Raw genomic sequence first — 21,965 nt, 5'->3', positions numbered from 1 at the left:
ACCCTTTATGTATAACAGGTAAACCATTAACAATATTGTTTCTGATCTATAATAACTTCCAAGACAAATATATTGAGTGTTTTCTCTCCAGAAAGAGGTGAGATATTCTGAGCTCGGCGGTGGTTCTGTTTCCAAGGGCATGTGTCATCGGTGTGACTATGGTAACCGGTTAAGTGGAAGGAGAGAACAGATAGGGACTGTCATAGGCTATTACACTAGCTGTAAATACATGTGCTGCAAACAATGTAAAGAGAACATAAACCCTTACCTTTTATGTGCTCCATTTTCTTTCAAAGTAAATAGAATATCAGTAAAGAGACAAATATGGACGTCTATGCAACAAAAGACCCCATATTGTATGATGCTAATTCTGCGTGACGGAAGGATAAAGTCACCATGTATTCAATATACTGTATATACTGCATTGTATCTCATTTTATATACATACATATGTTATTCCCCACATATATATTTCTCATTTATAGAGCTGAAATACTTAAGAATAATTGTGGCTGTGCTCGTGTCGGCCACACATATGCTAAAATTGGAAAGATACAAAGAAGATTAGCATGGCCCCTGCGTAAGGATGACATTGTAAATTTGTGATGCATTCCATAAAAAAAAAAACAATAAAATAATAACTGTGGCTAGTGGATATTCGGGAATATATTGCTATTTCACCATGGTTTGGTGTTCTGACCTATACCTCCAATGAAAAACTCAAATGTATTAAAATATACAGTATAGGGATACGATAGCAAAAGTCACCCATTGGTTACCATTAAAAAATACATCTGCACAGTACATGCTTTTTCATGGGGTCTCTGTATAAGGAAAAGCAGCAGACCATGCTTTTACATACATGTATTCCTGCCTAGGGGATGAAAAAATACTCTTTTAGCATCTGCCAGGTCCTTAGGGCCATATGGATATGTTTCATATATGTGTAACCCCCTCACAGGAGTTACTAATGGTTATTTGGCCATAGAAGTGCCTTACATGTTATGATAGTTTGTATATGTTGCCATGTTTATTCTGTATTCATTTGTGTAATGTTGTTAAGCTGTTGTTCTCTGGTTTCACTTCTCCTAGTGAGCTGTGGTCTCCATAGCAACACACACTATAGTGAGTGGATCTGTAGCTGGGACAGGAAATAGTCATAGCAGGGAGAGGAAGTAGCATTCTGTAAGAGCCAGGGAAGAAGAAGCAAGTAGTAGTGTGGCAGGAGCCATTTTGTTTCAGACATTGTGTTCTGTGAGGAATTGCCACAGTAGTAGCAGGACAGAGAAGCTGTGACAGCGCCCCCATCACTATCAGTAAGAGGACAGGATTATATCAGGCTAAGCAGAGCTATAACCCTGGCAGCCTGCACCGACCTCTACAAGGTAAATGAACCCCTGCAGTAAACCAGAAGCTGGGCCTGCAGACATCTTAGACTCTCTGCTAATACATGGGAAGGTGTCAGCCAGCTACAAGCCCCTGTGCCACAGCTCACTGCTACAGGACAAGTGACCAGCAGATGCCTGTTACAATAAAGCAGTGAGCACTTCTACTGATCCTGGCCTGGACATTGCCTTCCTTGTAGCTAAGCCCTGGGCAAATGCTCTTTGTTGGAGTAGAGCACTGGCACCCACATCACCATCTCAGCCCAGGGACCAGCGGGTGTCTCAATACTCCAACTGGCGTCACAACTAACTGACTCTACCTATTTCCCTGTGCACCTCTCCTGGGAGTTCTGATGCCTGTAAGGTCACCGTGACAGTCCAGCCTCCTGCACGGTTCTCCCGGGGTGGTCGCAGTTGGCGTCACGAACAGGATTGCTGTGCCGTTGAAAAAGAAGGGAGGCACTTGAGCTGCTGGCAGGAAAAAAAGGATCTGTGACTGCGACACTGTGCAACATCGCCATCTTGGCCCTGCATCGCACGCTATACCTGAATCTACAGCACAGGCAAAAGCAGGTGAGCCACGTACTGCCAGTATGTTTAGGAACAAAGAAAAAAGGGATTTTGTCAGTTTTAAACACCAAGGGTCCAGTAGTGAGGATGAGGAAGAGGGGTGTAGTGTTTCAGCCCCCACAGCTGCAGTAATGCCAATCACAATGCCTTATTACCCAGGCGTGCCATGGCTGCCACTCTATGTAGGCGAGCCAAATACCCTAAAGGACTTTAAAGAAAAGATGCAAGCAACTTTCAAAGTTTATCCCCTCACTGCCGAGCAGAAGGTTGCTATGTTAATGGGTCAGATGGGAGGAGCAGCCCTCCGTGAAGTTAAGTCCTGGGATGTTAAGGAGAAACAAACTGTTAAGCAAATATTTGATAAACTGCGCGCCATATTTGAAACTAAGACTCTGTCAGAACTAAAAGCTCGGTTCTTTAGCCGCAAGCAGAACGCAGGTGAAAGTCTTAGAGACTATGCTCTGAGCTTGGATGAAGCTCTCCGCCAGGTTGCACAACTAGATCCTCATGAGCTTCACAATTATGATTGCACGCTGAAGGAGCAATTCATTGAGGGTGCTACACCTGATGCAGTTAAAATGCAACTACGTATGCTTAACTCTCAAGACCCTGACCGACCCTTCAACCTATTTAAAGAGACAGCCATCCAAATCCTTAAAGTGGACACAATGCCAGAGGAGCAGAATAATGTGCCCTCAGCTTCTACAGCACCTCTGCCCTGTGTAATCCAACAACCCATTGCTCAGTGCGCACAGATCCAACCTTCTGACTCCAACATTGAACTCCAAGGACAAATCGCTGAACTTTCAAAGAATCTAATTAAGCTTTGCAAAAAAGTGGATGACCCTCAGCTGACACCACCGAGGTCTCCCTCATCCCGGCACTGGCAGCGACCTTCACCACGTCAGTATTCACGCAGACCGTTATTCCGACCCGGTCGCAGGGTCACGGACCAGTTTGATTCATCTGGAAGGCCCATCTGTCGAAGTTGTCATTTACCAGGACACGTTGAACGAGAATGCCAGCCTTTAAACTAGGCCGTCCTGGGGCAGAGGACCTACCCCCAGGAGACAACCACCACCATGGTCCACTATCACCTGAATGGGGCCGACGTTTCATTGGAGACCGCCCTATCCTTTCCATCAATATGAACAACATCCCACTGACTGCTCTCTTGGATACAGGATCACAGATGACTACCATGCCCCTTGCCCAGTTTGAAAAATATTGGTCTCGAGATCAGCTACAACCATGCAATCCTCATGAGCAGGTGACTCTAATTGCCAGCAATGGACAAGAACTTAAACAGGTGGGATACTTCCTAGCCACCCTTAAGATTGGCAAAACCGAACTGAAGGATCAAGGGATTGTCATTGTGGACGTTGCCAAAGACAGAGAGAACTCCCTCCATCATCATTGGGACCAATGTCTTAGTTAATTGTTTTGATGAAGCCATTGCTGCCTTGTCTGACACTCTTCAAATAGCTGCTCCAAAAGAGAGACACATCTACCATAAGGCCATTAAGGTTTTGGTACAACGACAACAGGTCCAACTTTCCCAAGGTGAGATCGGAAAAGCTAGGGTGACTGACGCTAGACCCATCATCTTACCACCTGGTCATGTGATGATGGTCTGGTGCCGGGCCAGGTTTGGTGTCAAAGGCAGGGATTACTCCGTGCTCATCGAGTCAATGCCTACGGATCGTACAGTTATTGCTGCCCGTAGTTTGGCCAAGGTGACCCATGGACGAGTCCCTGTACAATTGTTGAATTTTGGGGATTCTGAAGTTACACTACCTCGGTATACAGTGGTTGCCAAATTATCCAGAGTTCAGGATGCTGATTGCCTCCAGAGAGTCCATTGTGAAGCTCAGACCACCAAATCACAACCCACAGATAACCCCACTGGCGAGCAAAAAGAATGGTGGCAGGAGATTCACCTTGGAACCCCTGAGACGCCTTCATCTCAGCTGGAAGGGGTATTGCGGGTAGTTCACGAATTCAAACACATTTTCAGCAAGTCCCCTATGGACTTTGGGCATGTCACTGCAGTGGAACACACAATTCAAACTGGTGATCATCCTCCCATCAAGGAAAGACATAGGCCCATTCCCCCAGCACAATACCAACAAGTAAAAGGCTTACTCCAAAACATGAAGGATTCCGGTGTCATAAGGGACAGCCGAAGCCCTTGGGCTGCTCCCTTAGTACTCATCAAAAAGAAGGACAGTACCATTCGCCTTTGTGTGGATTACCGCAAATTGAATGATATCACCCACAAGGATGCATATCCACTGCCCCGGATAGAGGAGTCCCTTGCAGCTCTTCAGTCTGCAGCCTACTTCTCTGTTCTGGACCTTACCAGTGGATACTGGCAGGTCCCTATGTCCCCAGCTGATGCTGAATAAACTGCCTTCACAACACCAATGGGTCTGTTTGAATTTGACCGGATGCCATTTGGGTTGTGCAATGCGCCTGCCACATTCCAACGGCTCATGGAGTTCTGTTTAGGTCATCTAAACTTTGAGTCTGTCCTGTTATATCTGGATGATATAATTGTTTACTCCAGGACATATGCAGAGCATTTGGATCACCTTGCGAGAGTGTTTGAGTCTTTGGATCGCTATGGTCTGAAACTCAAGCCTTCCAAATGCCATCTCCTAAAATCTGAAATCCAATACCTGGGACACATTGTGAGCGCTGATGGGGTGTCGCCAGATCCTCAGTACACTGAACGGATACGCGACTGGCCAACCCCTGAAATGGTAAAAGACATCCGTAGATTCCTTGGGTTCGCTGGTTATTACCGACGATTTGTAAAAAACTTTGCCCGGATTGCTGCACCCTTACAGGCTGTACTGGTAGGTCAGTCTACCACCCGATCTGGTAAGAGTCCAACTATCCAATGGACCCCTGAAATGCAAAAAGCATTTGATGAGTTAGAAGCGGCCTTAGTTGGTCCGAATGTCCTTGCTTACCCTGATTACAGTAAACCGTTCATTCTGCAAACAGACGCAAGTAAAACTGGACTTGGTGCTGTCCTTTCCCAGAAACAAGAAGGTTTGATTAGACCCATTGCATGTGCCAGTCGTTTGCTTCGGGCGACTGAACGTAATGACTCTAACTATAGCTCCTTTAAGTTGGAGTTTCTGGCCTTGGTTTGGGCAGTTACCGAAAAATTCCATCATTATCTCACCGCCACTCCTTTTGTTGCATACACAGATAATAATCCTCTGACCCATCTTAGCACTGCCAAATTGGGAGCAATTGAGCAGCGTTGGGCTTCACGTCTTGCCAATTATCAGTTTACCTTAAAATTCCGGGCAGGGAGAGAGAATGTTAATGCTGACATTTTATCTCGGTTACCCCAAGAGTCAACGAATGACCTAGATGACCCTGACATATGGGAAGAAATTGAACTCCCTGACTTCTACGACAAAGTCACTCAACGTGTTAATCAAAATGTCCGGACCAAATATTGTAACCTTCAGACCGTGCAAGTTGAGTCCCTCCATCATATGGATTGGGAACAAGTCCAAAAACAAGATCCAACATTGCAAAGATTAAAAGACCTTTTAAAAGATTCTAATTCAATAGGTCCAGATAACATTGCAAGCCCTGAACTTCAAAATCTTTGGCGAGAGCGCGGTCGTTTAACCTATCTGCAGGGAAAACTGGTCCGCCGTTATGTAAATCCTTGTACCCATAAGCGAGTGTTTCAGATTGTGATACCAAGACAAGACGCTCCTTTGATCTTGGATGCGTATCATAATCAGTCAGGACATTTCAATGCCCAAAAGACAGAACAAACCATTAAGGATCGTTTCTACTGGGTGGGAATGCGCCCTCAAATTGAACAGTGGTGCCGGGATTGTGCACAATGTGCTTTGCGGAGAGGATCTAACCAACGTGCCCCTCTACAGGGCATTGTCACAGTCAGACCACTAGAGTTGGTAGCACTTGACCACGTCAAGTTGACACCAAGTTGGTCAGGTTACACTTATGCACTAACAATGATTGATCATTTTTCAAAATTCATGGTTGTAGTCCCAGTAAAAGATCTCACTGGTAAAACAGCAGCTCGGGAATTCCAAAGACATTTTGGGCGACCCTACGGTTATCCTGAAAAGATCCTTACTGATCAAGGACCTGCATTTGAGTCAGAACTTTTTCAAGAGTTCTGCAACCTCTATGGGTGTCAAAAGATCCGCACTACAGCTTACCATCCCCAGGGTAATGGGCTTTGTGAAAAAGCCAATCAAATCATTATCAACATGCTGAGAACAGTTGCCCGTGAAAAACGATCTGAGTGGCCAGAGCTATTGCCAGAGATCACTCAGATCTATAATAACACCAGACAGGATTCCACAGGGTACACTCCTGCATACCTCCTTAGAGGACAGTTAGGACAGCTCCCCGCTGATCACCAAATGGGAGTGATTACAGAGGTTAGGTCCCCACCTTTACCAAATGACACTTGGGTAGCAGAAAGACTAAGGGTTAATAGAGAACTTCAGGAACTTGTGTGTAAATCTCTGGACCAGGCTAGACACAAACAGGCTCTCCAGTATGACAAAGGAGCAAATGCTCAACCCTTGCAACCTGGAGATAAGGTCCTAAAAAAACGACATGTTAGGCATCATAAGTTAGAGGATCATTGGGAAGACAAAGCCTATGTTGTCCAAGAGGCACCACATGATAACTCTAAAGTGTGTAAAATTGTTCCAGAGGATGGAGAAGGTCCATCCCAGTTAGTGTCTCGAGATGATCTCAAAGTCTGTCCCTCCTCTTATACAAGTCCAAGAGTGACCCGTCGGCTACCGGCTACTCCACACGCTCTGTCACAACCAAGACGGACATTACCCTGTATACCCATTCCTGGCCAACATGGTACAGAATTAGGACTTGCTCTGGCTTCCCCTAACTTATACTTCTTTGTGAGACCTACGGTTACACCGTTGCAAAGAGAGACTCCTTCTGTGTCAAGGGAAACAAGTGACTCCATTTCCTTAGAGGACTTTGTATCAGAGACTCCGGATACTCAGGTACTCCCTGTTGACAGAGAGGAGGCCTCAGAGCCTGAAACAATTTCTCAAAGGAGATCCCAAAGGGTAAACAAGGGTAAACCCTCAGTTCGCTACAGTCCTTAAAGGAGCATGCCAAGATCAGCCATAGTGGACTGTGCATTTCAGCTGATCATCTGCCTTGGAAACTTTTGTTTGTCTTCACTTCAACAAATAAGCCATATACCTGGTGCCATAGTGGCGACACCATGCTTGGACTGCCCAAAGTTCTACCTCTATTTTTCTTATATGGTTCTAACCCATTTAACGTTTATTCCATTTACTTTGGACTATGGGATATTTAAGCCATTGACTGTTTTCTGTGTTATTGGTAGCCCGAGGACGTGCTACATTCAAGAAGGGAGGGATGTAACCCCCTCACAGGAGTTACTAATGGTTATTTGGCCATAGAAGTGCCTTACATGTTTTGATAGTTTGTATATGTTGCCATGTTCATTCAGTATTCATTTGTGTAATGTTGTTAAGCTATTGTTCTCTGGTTTCACTTCTCCTAGTGAGCTGTGGTCTCCATAGCAACACACACTATAGTGAGTGGATCTGTAGCTGGGACAGGAAATAGTCATAGCAGAGAAAGGAAGTAGTATTCTGTAAGAGCCAGGGAAGGAGAAGGGTGGCAGTGGCCATCTTGTGTGTCAGACACTGGGTGCTGTGAGGATTGCCACAGCAGCAGCAGGGCAGAGAAGCTGTGACAGCGCCTGCATCACTATCAGTAAGAGGACAGGATTATATCAGGCTTAGCAGAGCTATAACCCTGGCAGCCTGCACCGACCTCTACAAGGTAACTGAACCCCTGCAGTAAGCCAGAAGCTGGACCTGCAGACATCTTAGACTCTCTGTTAATACATGGGAAGGTGTCATCCAGCTACAAGCCACTGTGCCACAGCTCACTGCTACAGGACAAGTGAACCAGTAGATGCCTGTTACAATAAAGCAGTGAGCACTTCTACTGATCCAGGCCTGGACATTGCCTTCCTTGTAGCTAAGCCCTGGGCAAATGCTCTTTGTTGGAGTAGAGCACTGGCACCCACATCACCATCTCAGCCCAGGGACCAGCGGGTGTCTCAATACTCCAACTGGCGTCACAACTAACTGACTATGCCTATTTCCCTGTGTACCTCTCCTGGGAGTTCTGGTGCCTATAAGGTCACCGTGACAGTCCAGCCTCCTGCACGGTTCTCCCGGGGTGGTCGCATATGCATAGTGTGAATATAGTGTTAGACATATTTTAATACTCTGACCAGTATATAGTAATTATTCTTTGGCAGATATTTATGTACATTGGGGTGTGAATTCACCCAAAGTCTGACCAGGTTGGTTTAGTAAGGATTACTAAAGAGATCCTATTAGATAGGGAAGGGCAGAGAAAAACTTGGGTTTCAGGATAGATCTTTTAAGGGAATTTGCTGCCATATTATACTGTATAATATGCCTGATCTCAAATTAAGACTCTTGAGTCTTGTGTCCCCTGTTCATGTTCTCTGTGTACACTGAGTGATGACTTTCTGTGTATCATTGATAAGTTCAAAGCCGTGTTTATGACTAATTGACCAATAATCCTGGGTAACTGTCAGTGTCCTAATTAATTAGGCCGAGTGTCAGAAGTAAGGAAATGACACCAGACACACAATGTTGGTATTAGTTCCTCTCTCAACCAAGGAGGAAATACTGACGCACTTTTATTAAAACAACGTGGGGTTAAATAGTAGCAGAGAAAAGAAGAGAGGTAACAACAATGCAACAATGTAAGTTTTCATATTCATTCCTGATTGGTATGGGACATCTCAATCAAACAGAAAAAGTTTAAGCAGTTCCAGATATAGCCATATACTCCCGGTCCTGCATGGTAACCTTGGGGAGGTGCCTTCTGGCAGCAAGCTAAGCACTTGTTTTTCTTGCAGCCATCCTGGATGCAGGCGCCATCTTATCATATACCATTATACCAGTTTCAAGCATAAGCAACTATATCTAGCATTCAGCTTTTAAGGATAATAATGTTTTTGATACGTTACATGATTATAACCTTCACATCATCTGCTATCTGCACATACATAGGAGCTGTCAATTATTGTGTATGGGCAGGGGACCAATGAAGCAAAGCAAAAAATACTGCAATGCAGCAAATCATAATGAATTATATATGGCTACGCTTAGGGTTTCCAACTCTATTCTATCCCACTCTCATAGGACAATATTACTTTAAGAACAAAATAAGCAGGGGTGGGATTACATTTTTTATAACCATGGTGAAAGAAACAAGATGAAAACCAATTATCCCTATAGCTAAATATACATGGAAATGAAGATATAAATGTAAATGATATAAAGAAAACACACATACTTACTTATACAACCCTATATCCGCATATTATACATTTCTAAGCATTATGAAGAATAAGACATGACCTACCAGAAATCCACTATGTGCTTTGCAATAATAAATTACATGTTTGTCATGCCACGTTGACTTATTATTTTTCTATTTTTATCTTTGCCTTGAGGAATAAGGAAATTTTACATTCATAGAGATGGTTCACATACTTAATCTTTCATACACTTGATGTAACCGAATTTAGCATCAAAAAGTGGTGAATATTCATTTGTTTTTCATTCCAAATAAATTATAAAATATAGTTTTATACTAAACCAAATTTTATGTGAAAAGATATAACATAAACATTGTAGTAATCTTCAGAAGAATAGAGATATTGTATGAACTGTACCATTGGTAACGGGACTGTCAAAGTATCATAAATACCTCTTCCTTTTTTACGATTCTATACAATAGTACTCAATGAATGTGTCTCATCTTATATATCTATCCAAATGACATATAACCAAAAACAAAAACAGGGGGGGGAGGGCAATCTGAAATTAGTTGGGGGAAGATCAGAAGCAATGTCAAGAAATAACATTAGGGCAGACTACATGGACCATGTCCTGTTAATCTTCTATGTTTCTATTTTGTTCTTTAGTACCTTTTCATATTAAATCAATAGAGTGTAGCAATGTTCTGTGTTTTTGGGGGGGGAGTGGGCAGAGCTAAATTTGCCACAGCGTGCCGCACATTTTGTCCCTCATTCTACTCTTCAAAAGTTGGGAGGTATGACGTAGGTGACGCCGCGCTCCTGCGTGACGTCACTCGCTTTGTCTGCCCGCAGTAGCGCACAGTGTCCCGACTCCCACCTCCTCCACAAGGGCGCCCACTGAGGCTCTGTCACCCAAGGGCCCATATAAACCTGGAGCCGGCCCTGTTGCTAATAATATATTAACCCATTAATTTCAGTGCCACCATACATACAGTACATCAGTAGTTTGTACAGATAAGTGTCTAGACTGTTGAAACCATTCACAAAATATGGAGCGAGTTATATTCTTGTCTGTATTTGTGGTGCAGACTCAAACATACAAGAATATGGGATCATACAAGTCTTTAGGTAGATCTGTACAGATGACATACTGAAAATGCAGACTTTTTGTGTGGAATACAGATCAAATTTTGCAGACAGTGGAACAACTATGGTCATGTGCAGTGGAGTAACTAAAGTCTTGTGGGCCCATTGCAATCTTTTGTCTGGGGCCCCCTACCTCATCCCTACAGCAAATTCTTGATACTGAAGGTTACAGGTGTCAAGGAGTTTAATCCACCTTAGTGTGGTTATGGTAATCTTTGGGTCTCCTTGGTTTATGGGCCAGATAGAAGCTACAATCTCAATACTGATACCAGTGCTTATGGGCCCCCCTTAAGACTCCTGGGCCCCGGTGCACCCCCTCAGGCTACGCCCCTGGTCATGTGTCAGCATGTAAGAGGGATTGTATTTCAAATAGTTGTCACTCCTTACAATATTGCCTCTTAAGGGCATACTTGCCTGGTTCCAAGTGACCTGCCTATGTGCAAGATCTGGTGAAATAATCCTACATAGAACTCAGCAGTGGCATTTTAAGAAATTAATCCCATTGATTTCCTATTATCTTACATAGTAGTGTTCTTTCTCTTTAAACAAGCTATTTCTATTCCTTCCAACACATGACCCATCCCATTACACGATTAGCCATTCGAGGCAACACTATAAACCATGTGGATTCCTTATAAGCCCTTATATCTTTTCTTACAAGCATATCCACTTATATTGGTATAACTACAGGCAGTGTGCATAGATGCTACTATGAAGCACAGAAGCGAAGGGACCCCACTAAGGTGCCTTTCTTTTTCGTTCTGAACTCTAGAGCCACTCAGTTCTCCTTCATGTGAAAGACCTGATTTAACATACGTAGTTCTATCCATCTCCTTAGGTGATTGTTCGAGTAAACCTATTTATACTACTGTTTATATTACTACAGTTCAGGTTACTGTGGAATGGGAACCATTACTCAATTGCTATGAGGTTCCCCTAATCCTAGTTACCCACCTTGTCCATTTTCATTCTGTGTTTCTATGTAAATGAAGGATGGCTATGGGAGTAAAAAGCTGATCCATGGGCATGGTCTGCGTCCTCTGTATTTGTATACTAAATATGTGCGGTAATTAATAATATAATTAATAAATGAAGATAATCCCCGCTGTGGTTGTTAGACTGTGCTAACTGGATCTGACATTCGCGTTTCCAGCTAAACCTAATTAAACAGCACAGGAATGAATAAAACTCCTTGAAGAAAAAATCCAAAACATTAAATTTCACAATGTGAGAAGTAAAGTCATGGGCAAATTTTAAGATTATTTCTAGGTTAACGGACTGAGCACGAGAATAAGACATCCAAAATATATCCATATTGGCCAGGGGTCTCCTCGGTTTTTAGGGCTTCTTATCAGAATAAATTGTATTTCATAATTGTATTATTTAATATTCCATACTATGTACTGGGAAGCTGGAAAAAATAGAATGGGGTGGAATTTCAGAAAAACTGCATTTGTGCCATTTTATTATGCTACCGATATTCTGTGGGTTGGTACAAGAGAGAATTCTATCTATCCTTTAAGCAAAGCCTATTGAAGGCTGCAAAGAGTTGGAGTTGGTGGAGGAATGAAAGGTCCTGTTTAACCACTTCATTACCGGGCCAATTCCTTTTTTTTTGTATGTGCAGTTTTGAGGGCTGTAAAAATTTTTATTATTTGGGTTATTCAATTAAATTCAGCATCTTTTTTCGGTGACACATAGGGCGTAATTTTTATGTTATTTTTTCTTTTTGTTTGATTTTGTTTAATTTTCTTTCTATCCATTAAAATATAAACAAAAGAGTCGGGAAAGCATGTCTGTTTTTCACATTTCTTTTTTTAAATTTAATCGCACAAAGGGCTACTAAAAAACTTTTTAAAAATTGTTTTTCCTCTCGGTTACGGTAATTTTTAATTTGTATGGTATTGTCAGGGGTGGGGCTAGAAACTGTGATAAGAGTGTGTTATTGTCATATTATTTTTTTTAATTTAATTAATTTACTTTAATTTTTATTTTTTACTTTTCTATTTCTTTATTTATTTCTTTATGCTCTAAGGTCACCATAGACCTTTCGGAAACATCTGATCTGATCACAGTTTTTTGATGGGGGAAGCTGATTCCCACTGTAACTGGGGCTGATACATTTAGTCCAGTGGCAGGAGGAATACAGCCTCCTGCATGTTACTATAGAGATGATCTGGGTCCTGTAGAACTCAGCAGCTCTTATAGACTCCAAACTCAATAAATCACATGATAGCCGGGTCAGAGAGGAGCTGCATCATGGTGGCTCCCGTAGCTGTATATACAGAGCACTGTGTACACAGCGATTTGGAAGGCAGGGATGCTACTAAACCTTCCCTGCCTTCTCTATGGGGAACTCTGGCTGTAGTTACTGCCAGGTTCCCGTTTATGTAGCTGCAGAAATCTGCTTAGATGTACCTGCGCATTCTTGCAGAACAAGACAACCTCTCTCCGGACGTAAAAACCCAATGGCCTGTCCGGAAGAGGTTAAATAAAAATTCTCCATATGAATGATGTCCCTGTAGTACTATAACATGAGCCTTAGCAGGTTATTGTTATAGCAGGTTATTACAGCCTTATGTATCTTTTATATTAGATCCTTTGTTTTCCTTTAACATTAAGTAAAAATACAGGATTATACTTATTGATCACGCCTTAGAATGTTTCTCTTTTTCCATTACATTAAGAAGAAGGAATAAAAGTCTTCTTGTAAACTGTAGTGCGGTTCAATAAAGACTTTTTTACAGGATCAATTAAACAGCACATAAAATGGCATTGCTCTGAAAATGCTCTGACAATTGTTTTTACAAGCTTTTTTAATAACATTCGCATCTCATATATTTGAGTCATTTGCCGTGATCCCTGGTGAAGAATTATGACTGAGCACCTCTGACATCGGTGACTCAAGGAACAAATGAAATCTTTCTCCAGCGAGACAACAGAAGACATAATTAGCTTAGTGCTTAGATCGTCCCTTTGGCCTTTGTTTGCTCATGAGCAAGTAATGGATGATGTGTATCTGGGACAGACGTTAGAATGGGTTTGTATTACAGAAATAAGACAAAGAGTCTGATATTTCATATATAATGATTCAGCCTTTTGGCTATGTTTATGCACATTAATAACCGCATGAGGATCTAAATGCCAGTGTACGAGGCCCTATAGCTGTGACCTAATGATAAGGACAACATACAATGCTTAGGATTTTGGCTGGAACTGACAGCACATTTATAATACTGTAAAAAACAAACAAACTGCAAGGCACATGAAATCTCTAAATTCGTAACCAATTTGGCGGTTTTTTACAGCAATCAGCAAACATCATTTGTTATGGCAAAAACTAATAGAAAAACACATTAAATGGAATTCATCCTCTTACTAATGGAAAAATATGTAAATTGAGTCATTGTATATATGTCAAATATACAAATATATGACTGTATGTCCTTCTCCTACTGAATAATATGCACTATAAATGGCAGGTAAAAACTATTGGAAATGGATCACAATTCTTTCTAATTGATTTAAAATTCATTCAGATATACAGATTTAGGACTCATGATACTGTCAGCTTATCACTCCATGATACGGTGCTTTATACTGTGCACTCTATGGCTATGAGTAGTAATTCAAACAGGATTTCATGTGTCACACCTGGAGAACATGGCATATCCATTATAACATGCTGTGGTTTATTTTACAAAGGTACTGAAAATACAATAGTGAACATGCTCCGAAAGCACAGTTGAAATTGAGACAAAACCATTAACTCCTTGGTGTCATCCACAGTAAATGTATGGAGGATTGGTGCTGGAACAATAAGATCAAGCTGAGCTACGCAGTATACGCTGGCTCTTAAAAGCAGATGTTTAACTACTTAGATACAGAGGCCAACGGCAACGAAAGAATCTAAGCCAGGGGTGCTCACACTTTTTCAGCGTGTGAGCTACTTTATTAGCTGACCAAGGCAAAAGATCTACTAGGGCGGGGCCGGGGCGGGCCTGTGGGTGGGGTGGGTGTGTCTGTGGGTGGGACCTGGCATGTGGGCGGGGCCAGGTGGATCGTGACAGCAGGAGACAGCAGCGTTCTGTGGCTGCCCAGGGATCCCCACTGTCTGCTTCTTCACAGCGCAGGCTGAGAGTTATCTCTGGACACTGGTAGATGACTCTCAGCCTGCACTGTGAACAAGCAGACACCGGGGATCTCTACATCCCGCGATCGACCCATACGTCCTTTGCGATCTACCAGTAGATCGTGATCGACGTATTGGGCACCCCTGGTCTAAGCAGTTATGTCACATGGGGTATGCCATCTTTAAACAAATTTGTGCTCCTTTAATATCACAGGGAAGGATCATTGGTGGCCATGACAGCTGAGAACGTATTGAAGCACAATGTTCCGTGGTTACAACTGTTGCTTTTGCAGTGAGAGTACTGTGTTAATATGTTGGTGCTATACAAGTGTAGGCAAGGTTCACATCTGTAAGTAAGTAAGTAGAGTCTTCAAAGGACTCTACCATAGAATCCTCGAAAACCTAGAGGAGAGAAAGACTGGCTTCAGCATAAAAGTGGTGGAAACACGATGGACACCTGGCAAACCCCATTATTGTCTATGCGGACCTGAACAATGGAGAGCCTAGTGAAAGTGTAAACCTAGATAAAGAGAAATAAACCAATGGGCTCCAAAGCCTATCGTCATAAAACTTTTGATTTGACATTGCGAAATGTCATAAAAATGTTGGAGTAAGTTAACTGTGACAGTTTTTGGAAACCTTTTATGCCAATTTTTAAAAATGTTGGAAAATGCGCTGCAGCGGATTGAAAGTCTACCTTATATACTTTTGACAAATCGCATGTTATAGATACTAGATTTCTTAAGATGGGTCATTGATTCATAGATTGTGATTGTCATACTCAGCGAGAGGAAGGGATTTTTCCCCCTAAAATTAAGTACTTGGCATCTTTTTTGTAGAGGGTTTTGACTTTCTTTGAAGTAATGTTGTGGGTTGCATTTGATGCACCTGATTCTTTTAAGAACTATGTAACCCTTTTGGGTGCCCTGCCTATATAACCCACACCTTATAATGGTCTTGATTAGAGATGAGCGAGTAGTATTCGATCGAGTAAGTATCCAATCGAATACTACGGTATTCGAAATACTCGAGTACCACTCGCTATTCGAATGGAAAAGTTTGATGCAGAACCAGCATTGATTGGCCGAATGCTATACAGTCGGCCAATCAACGCTGGTTCTTCTCCTACCTTTAGAAGTCTTCTCTGTGCAGCTTCCCCATGGTGTCTTCCGGTTCTGAATTCACTCTGCTAGGCATCGGGCCTGGGCAGAGCCGACTGCGCATGCCCGAATCTCGAACATTTTACTGTTCGCTCATCTCTAGTCTCAATGTAATTTCCTTGATTCATGTGTAGTACATGACTCTTTGTTCTGTTTGACAGTGATTCGGTGTTATGGTTTGCTGGGTTTATTAAAAAAAACTAACAAAAGAAACCCAAAGGAGCCTGCTGGGCTCTGGACCACAGAAGCGCACTGGTGTGAACAAGGTCTGACAGTTAGATGCCACTGCCAGCCCTCTACACACCCTAGTTCGCTCTGTTCAATCACAGCGGCCTGTGCAGGTCAGAGCAGCCGCACAAGGACTCAGTCTAGACAGCACTTCGGCGCTAGACTGTCCACAATTAGCTAGTGTGCACACAGTGGCTTCCTGAGGCACACCTAGCAGCTACCAACTTAAAGTTTTTAGAAATAGAGTTCTACCTGAACTACAATTTCTGCCTAACAAAATTTCTAGCTAGCTAGCTATCCTTAGCACATGCAGTGCATTTGTGAAATGACATTAGGGCAGCGGGCTGAGGAACCTCCCTCTTTATAAAGGGAAAGGGCGGTCCACTTTCGGCCAAGCCAGCTGCCCAAGGTGGAGGTGATTGGTCGACACGACTGTCAGTCACAGCCTGACCACACCCTCCGGCTGCAAGAGGGTTTAACCCTTGCTAAACCTGACTGCCGGCACAAGGGGGAAGTGACAGGCGGCAATATGCTACCGCAGAGAGACGGGCTGTGACCCGACCCCTCGGCCGCAGTTTCCGCACAGTCCTAACACTACCCCCCCTCCACGGCGCATCGACGCCATGCGTCTCCGGTTCCGTTCAAATTGCGCCACAAGTCGTGGAGCGTGAACCTGATCAGCAGGCTCCCAAGTGCGGTCCTCTGGACCATAACCTGCCCAGTCAATCAGGTAAAACAGCCTACCACGAATAGTCTTGGCATCCATTATCTCTTTGACCTCAAAGTCATCCTGAGGCGATTCCGACTCCTCCGGAAGGTGCCTAGAATACTGTGTTAGGACCAGAGGTTTCAGGAGAGAGATATGGAAGGAGTTGTTGATTCGCCAAGACCTGGGTAGCTACAGTTTGTATGTCACCTGATTTACTTGGGACAGAACTTTAAACGGACCCACAAACCGCGGAGCAAACCGCAATGAAGGAACCCGGAGACGGAGATGGCGGGAAGAGAGCCAGACACGATCACGAGGACAATTCCGTCCCAGGCCTGCGTCTAACGTTAGCTGTCGCCCTCATTCTGTCCTTGGCCCGACTCATGGAGACCTGCGCCTGATCCCACACTTCTCTGGCGCGCGCGGCCCAATCGGCCACAGCCGGCACGTCAGAGATCACCGGGATGGGCAGAGGGATACGCGGATGACGACCATACAACATAAAGAATGGCGTTTTCTCCGTGGAGTCAGCCACCGCATTGTTAAGTGCAAACTCTGCCCATGGCAACAGCTCCACCCAATCGTCATGGCGGGAGGAGACAAAGTAGGTCTCCATAGTCTGGTTCATTCTCTCCACCAGACCATTAGACTGGGGATGGTAGGATGACGATAGGCATAACTCCACGCGCATCAACTGGCACAGTGCCCTCCAAAAATGTGCCGTGAACTGCGACCCTCGATCAGAAACTATCTTTTCTGGCATACCATGAATCCGAAAGACATGCCTAATAAAAAGACGTGCCAACTCCTTGGCAGAAGGCAGCCCTGGTAACGCCACTAAGATAGTTATTTTGGTAAAATGATCAGTCACCACCCAAATTACCTTCCTGCCCGATGACGTTGGCAGGTCTGTGACAAAATCCATACCCACGATTTGCCAGGGTGATTCTGGTATAGGGAGAGGGTGCAGTAAGCCAGCTGGATGCTGGCGTGAGGACTTGTTGCGAGCGCAAATGTCACAAGCTCGCACAAAGGCCTGCACATCTTTAGAAAGAGAGGGCCAAAAGTAGTGCCGGGAGATCAACTCCCTGGTGCGAAGGAGACCAAAATGTCCTCCGACACGGGAAGCATGTCCCCACGACAACACTTCTTGTCGCTGTGAGAGAGGAACCAGAGTCTTCCCAGGTGGAACCCGAGTTAGATTCACTGGGTTGACCACCAGTTGTTTTTCAGAGGGAATGATTAGTCTGGCCTCAGATTCCTCCTCATCAGGTTTGACAAAGGAGCGGGACAGAGCATCTGCCCGCAAATTTTTCTCCCCAGGTACATAATGTAACACAAAATTAAAGCGAGAAAAGAAAAGTGCCCATCGCGCTTGGCGAGCATTCAGTCTCTGTGCAGACTGAATATAGGTAAGGTTTTTGTGATCCGTGAAAATGTGCACAGGATGTGCAGCCCCCTCCAGAAGATGGCGCCACTCCTCTAACGCCAATTTTATTGCTAGGAGTTCACGGTCACCAATTGAATAATTCCTCTCTGCTGAGGAAAAGAGTCTGGAAAAGAAGGCACATGTGACCTTTTTCCCAACGCTGTTCCTCTGGAACAGCATAGCCCCCGCTCCCACGGAAGACGCGTCCACCTCCAGACAGAAAGGTCTAGACATGTCTGGTCGGTGTAAAACGGGCGCTTCTACAAATCGCTGCTTTAGCATGGAGAACGCCTGTTCTACTGCGGGAGTCCAATTATTAGGGTTAGCTCCCTTTTTGGTGAGAGCCGAAAGGGGGGCTACTAGTGTGGAGAAGTGTGGAATGAACTGTCTGTAATAGTTTGCAAAACCCAAGAACCTCTGAACTGCCTTTAGAGTTTGAGGCTTCGGCCATTTGAGGATTGCCTCATGCTTCTGAGGATCCATTTGGAGGCCTTCGCCTGACACAATGTACCCCAGAAATGGCAGTCTCTCCTGCTCAGACATTTTTCTAGTTTTGCGTAAAGCCAATTGTCACGCAGGCGCGAAAGAACCATGCGCACTGTTCGCCGGTGGTCAGTCATATTAGATGAAAAAATAAGAATATCATCCAAGTATACCACCACTGAGGTCTGCAGGAGGTCACGGAAGATGTCGTTTACAAATGACTGGAAAACTGCGGGGGCATTGGCCAGGCCGAAAGGCATGACTAGGTATTCGTAATGACCGTCCCTGGTGTTGAACGCAGTCTTCCATTCATTTCCCTTGCGTATACGTATCAGATTATACGCCCCCCATAGGTCTAATTTGGTAAAAATGGTGGCCCCCTTGAACCGATCAAATAGTTCAGCAATGAGGGGCAGGGGGTACCTATTCTTCACTGTGATGGCATTTAGACCACGGTAATCTATGCACGGGCGAAGGGAGCCATCTTTCTTCTCTACAAAGAAGAAGCCCTCACCTGCGGGAGACGAGGATTTTCGTATGAATCCCCTTTCAAGATTCTCCTTAATATAATCAGACATCGCCTGAGTCTCAGGAAGGGAGAGAGGGTAAACCCTGCCCCGAGGTGGCGTAGCCCCTGGCAACAGATCTATGGCACAGTCGTAAGACCTGTGTTCTGGCAGAGTTTCAGCTGCTTTTTTGGAAAAAACGTCTGCAAACCCTGCATATTGGGGGGGGCAAGCCTTCCAGTTCTGGAGGCAACACTGGAGAGACGGCTGGCTGTACTGGTATCATACATCTTTCCTGGCACTCCGGACTCCAACTAATGATCTCCCCCTGCCTCCAGTCTATAACTGGAGAATGCCAGCGAAGCCAGGAGAGATCTAACAATACCGCATCAGCTAAACCCTCCATAATGTGAAAGGAGAGCTGCTCGGTATGTAGTGCTCCGCTTTGTAGAAATATAGGCGGAGTCTCAAAACGGATCCGTGAGTGGATTTGTGACCCGTCGACCACCGTTATGTCAATGGGGGTCTCAAGCGCCCTCATAGGAATGGCATGTTCCTGGGCGAATTTTTCTGAAATAAAGTTCCCCATGGCCCCAGAATCAACAAATGCCCTAGTATTGACCCACCCGTTCTCAAGCCTAAGGGCTACTGGGAATCGGATACGAGTAAGGGGTTTTAGTGTGCCCAGTAACCCCCCCTTGATGGGTACTGGACAGACTCGTTTCCCGGTGGTTTAGAGCATTGAGGGGCAATGTGCCCTGGTTGGTTACAGCGGAAACAGACCACTCCCTTAGCTTTCCTTCTTCTGATGCCACCAGAAGGGGAAACTTGAGAGGTGTCCATGGGTTCCGTGGAACCCTCAACTGGCAGGCAACCAACGGGCTTAGAGACCCCCCCCTGGGGCCCTAGGTTATATTCAACCTCCCGCTCCACTCTTCTATCAGATAATTGTATATCAACACGTGTTGCCGTGTTGATAAGGGAGGCGAGAGAGGTAGACGGTTCCCTGCCTGCTAATTCGTCCTTTATGTGTGAGGACAAACCTTCCCGAAAAATAGCCAGTAAAACTTTGTCTGGCCAATCTAGTTCAGAAGCTAAGGTTCGAAACTCGATGGCAAAATTAGCGACCGAGTTTTGGCCTTGTCGCAACCTCAAGAGCTGAGATGCATAGGTGGACTGGGGCACAGGGCCATGAAACACCAAACGAAGCGCTTCAAGCAGAGAGGTTAGTGTGGCCAACTCTGTTGCGCCCCGTTCCTTCAAGGGGGTGACCCAGGCCAAAGCTCTTCCGGTAAGCAGCGACACTACAAAGGCCACCTTAGCTTTCTCTTCAGGGAAGAGGCTGGGACATGCCTCAATATATGTGGTGCACTGGTGAATAAACCCCCTACAACCGCTCGGATCACCTGCATACCGTTCCGGTGGTAAGAGAGGACACGGTAACGCCGCAGGAGTTGGCAGATTACACACTAGTTGAGCCATAGCCTGAACTAAAGTTTGTGACAGTGTGGAAATGTCAGTGGAGGCTGCAGATGGAGGCTGCTGCAGCAAACGCTCTACTGTGGCTAGGCGAGTATTCAGACTGCTCACCAGATTCGCCAAATGAGCATGGGAATCCATTATGCGGCAGGGCTCGGGCCCTAATGTACTGTTATGGTTTGCTGGGTTTATTAAAAAAAACTAACAAAAGAAACCCAAAGGAGCCCGCTGGGCTCTGGACCACAGAAGCGCACTGGTGTGAACAAGGTCTGACAGTTAGACGCCACTGCCAGCCCTCTACACACCCTAGTTCGCTCTGTTCAATCACAGCGGCCTGTGCAGGTCAGAGCAGCCGCACAAGGACTCAGTCTAGACAGCACTTCGGTGCTAGACTGTCCACAATTAGCTAGTGTGCACACAGTGGCTTCCTGAGGCACACCTAGCAGCTACCAACTTAAAGTTTTTAGAAATAGAGTTCTACCTGAACTACAATTTCTGCCTAACAAAATTTCTAGCTAGCTAGCTATCCTTAGCACATGCAATGCATTTGTGAAATGACATTAGGGCAGCGGGCTGAGGAACCTCCCTCTTTATAAAGGGAAAGGGCGGTCCACTTTCGGCCAAGCCAGCTACCCAAGGCGGAGGTGATTGGTCGACACGACTGTCAGCCTGACCACACCCTCCGGCTGCAAGAGGGTTTAACCCTTGCTAAACCTGACTGCCGGCACAAGGGGGAAGTGACAGGCGGCAATATGCTACCGCAGAGAGACGGGCTGTGACCCGACCCCTCGGCCGCAGTTGCCGCACAGTCCTAACATTCGGCTCACATAGAGTATGACAAGGGATGTCTAAACACCTCTACTTAGCATATTCAGATCCAGGTCACAATTAAAATGCCTTCCCCCTTCTTTAATCTTTCTGATATGGCTCCTCTGATTTTCAGTTCCCCTTTGATTTCTGTAACATGACCAGATGACCAGTTTATCAGACTACTCTATGACAATGCAGACACTTGCTCTGTTCTCAGCTAGTCTATATAACATGAGTGGTGGGGGTCTACCAAAGCACCAAACCATAGTGTGAAGTCTAGTATGAGGACCAAATGGGAGGGGACATTAAATTTGAGCAACTAGCCTTAAAGAGTGCAAAGGGGACACCACATTTTTTACCTATTTTTATGTGCATATTGTGTCATTTTTAGTATGAACCGGAAGATCACTTTCAAGATAAAATTGGATTGAGAGAGCAGAGGTTTTTGAGACCTGTACGGTATTGGCCTGTTTCATATGTCTTAAGACAATATTGGATCCCACAGTGCGGTATGTAGAGATATTTTGTAAAGAAAGAC

At 44.7% G+C, this 21,965-nt stretch overlaps 1 non-coding gene across 1 annotated transcript; it reads left to right on the top strand.

Moving 5' to 3' along the window:
* The first annotated feature begins 520 nt into the window (after window positions 1–520).
* On the top strand, window positions 521–622 carry LOC142205367 (U6 spliceosomal RNA). Its single transcript, XR_012716379.1, has one exon. It is a non-coding gene; the product is annotated as a U6 spliceosomal RNA (small nuclear RNA).
* The last annotated feature ends 21,343 nt before the right edge of the window (window positions 623–21,965 follow it).

This window comes from Leptodactylus fuscus, chromosome 5, assembly GCF_031893055.1.
Source record: "Leptodactylus fuscus isolate aLepFus1 chromosome 5, aLepFus1.hap2, whole genome shotgun sequence".
Lineage (NCBI taxonomy): Eukaryota > Metazoa > Chordata > Amphibia > Anura > Leptodactylidae > Leptodactylus > Leptodactylus fuscus.
This window is presented reverse-complemented; position numbering and strand designations above follow the sequence as displayed.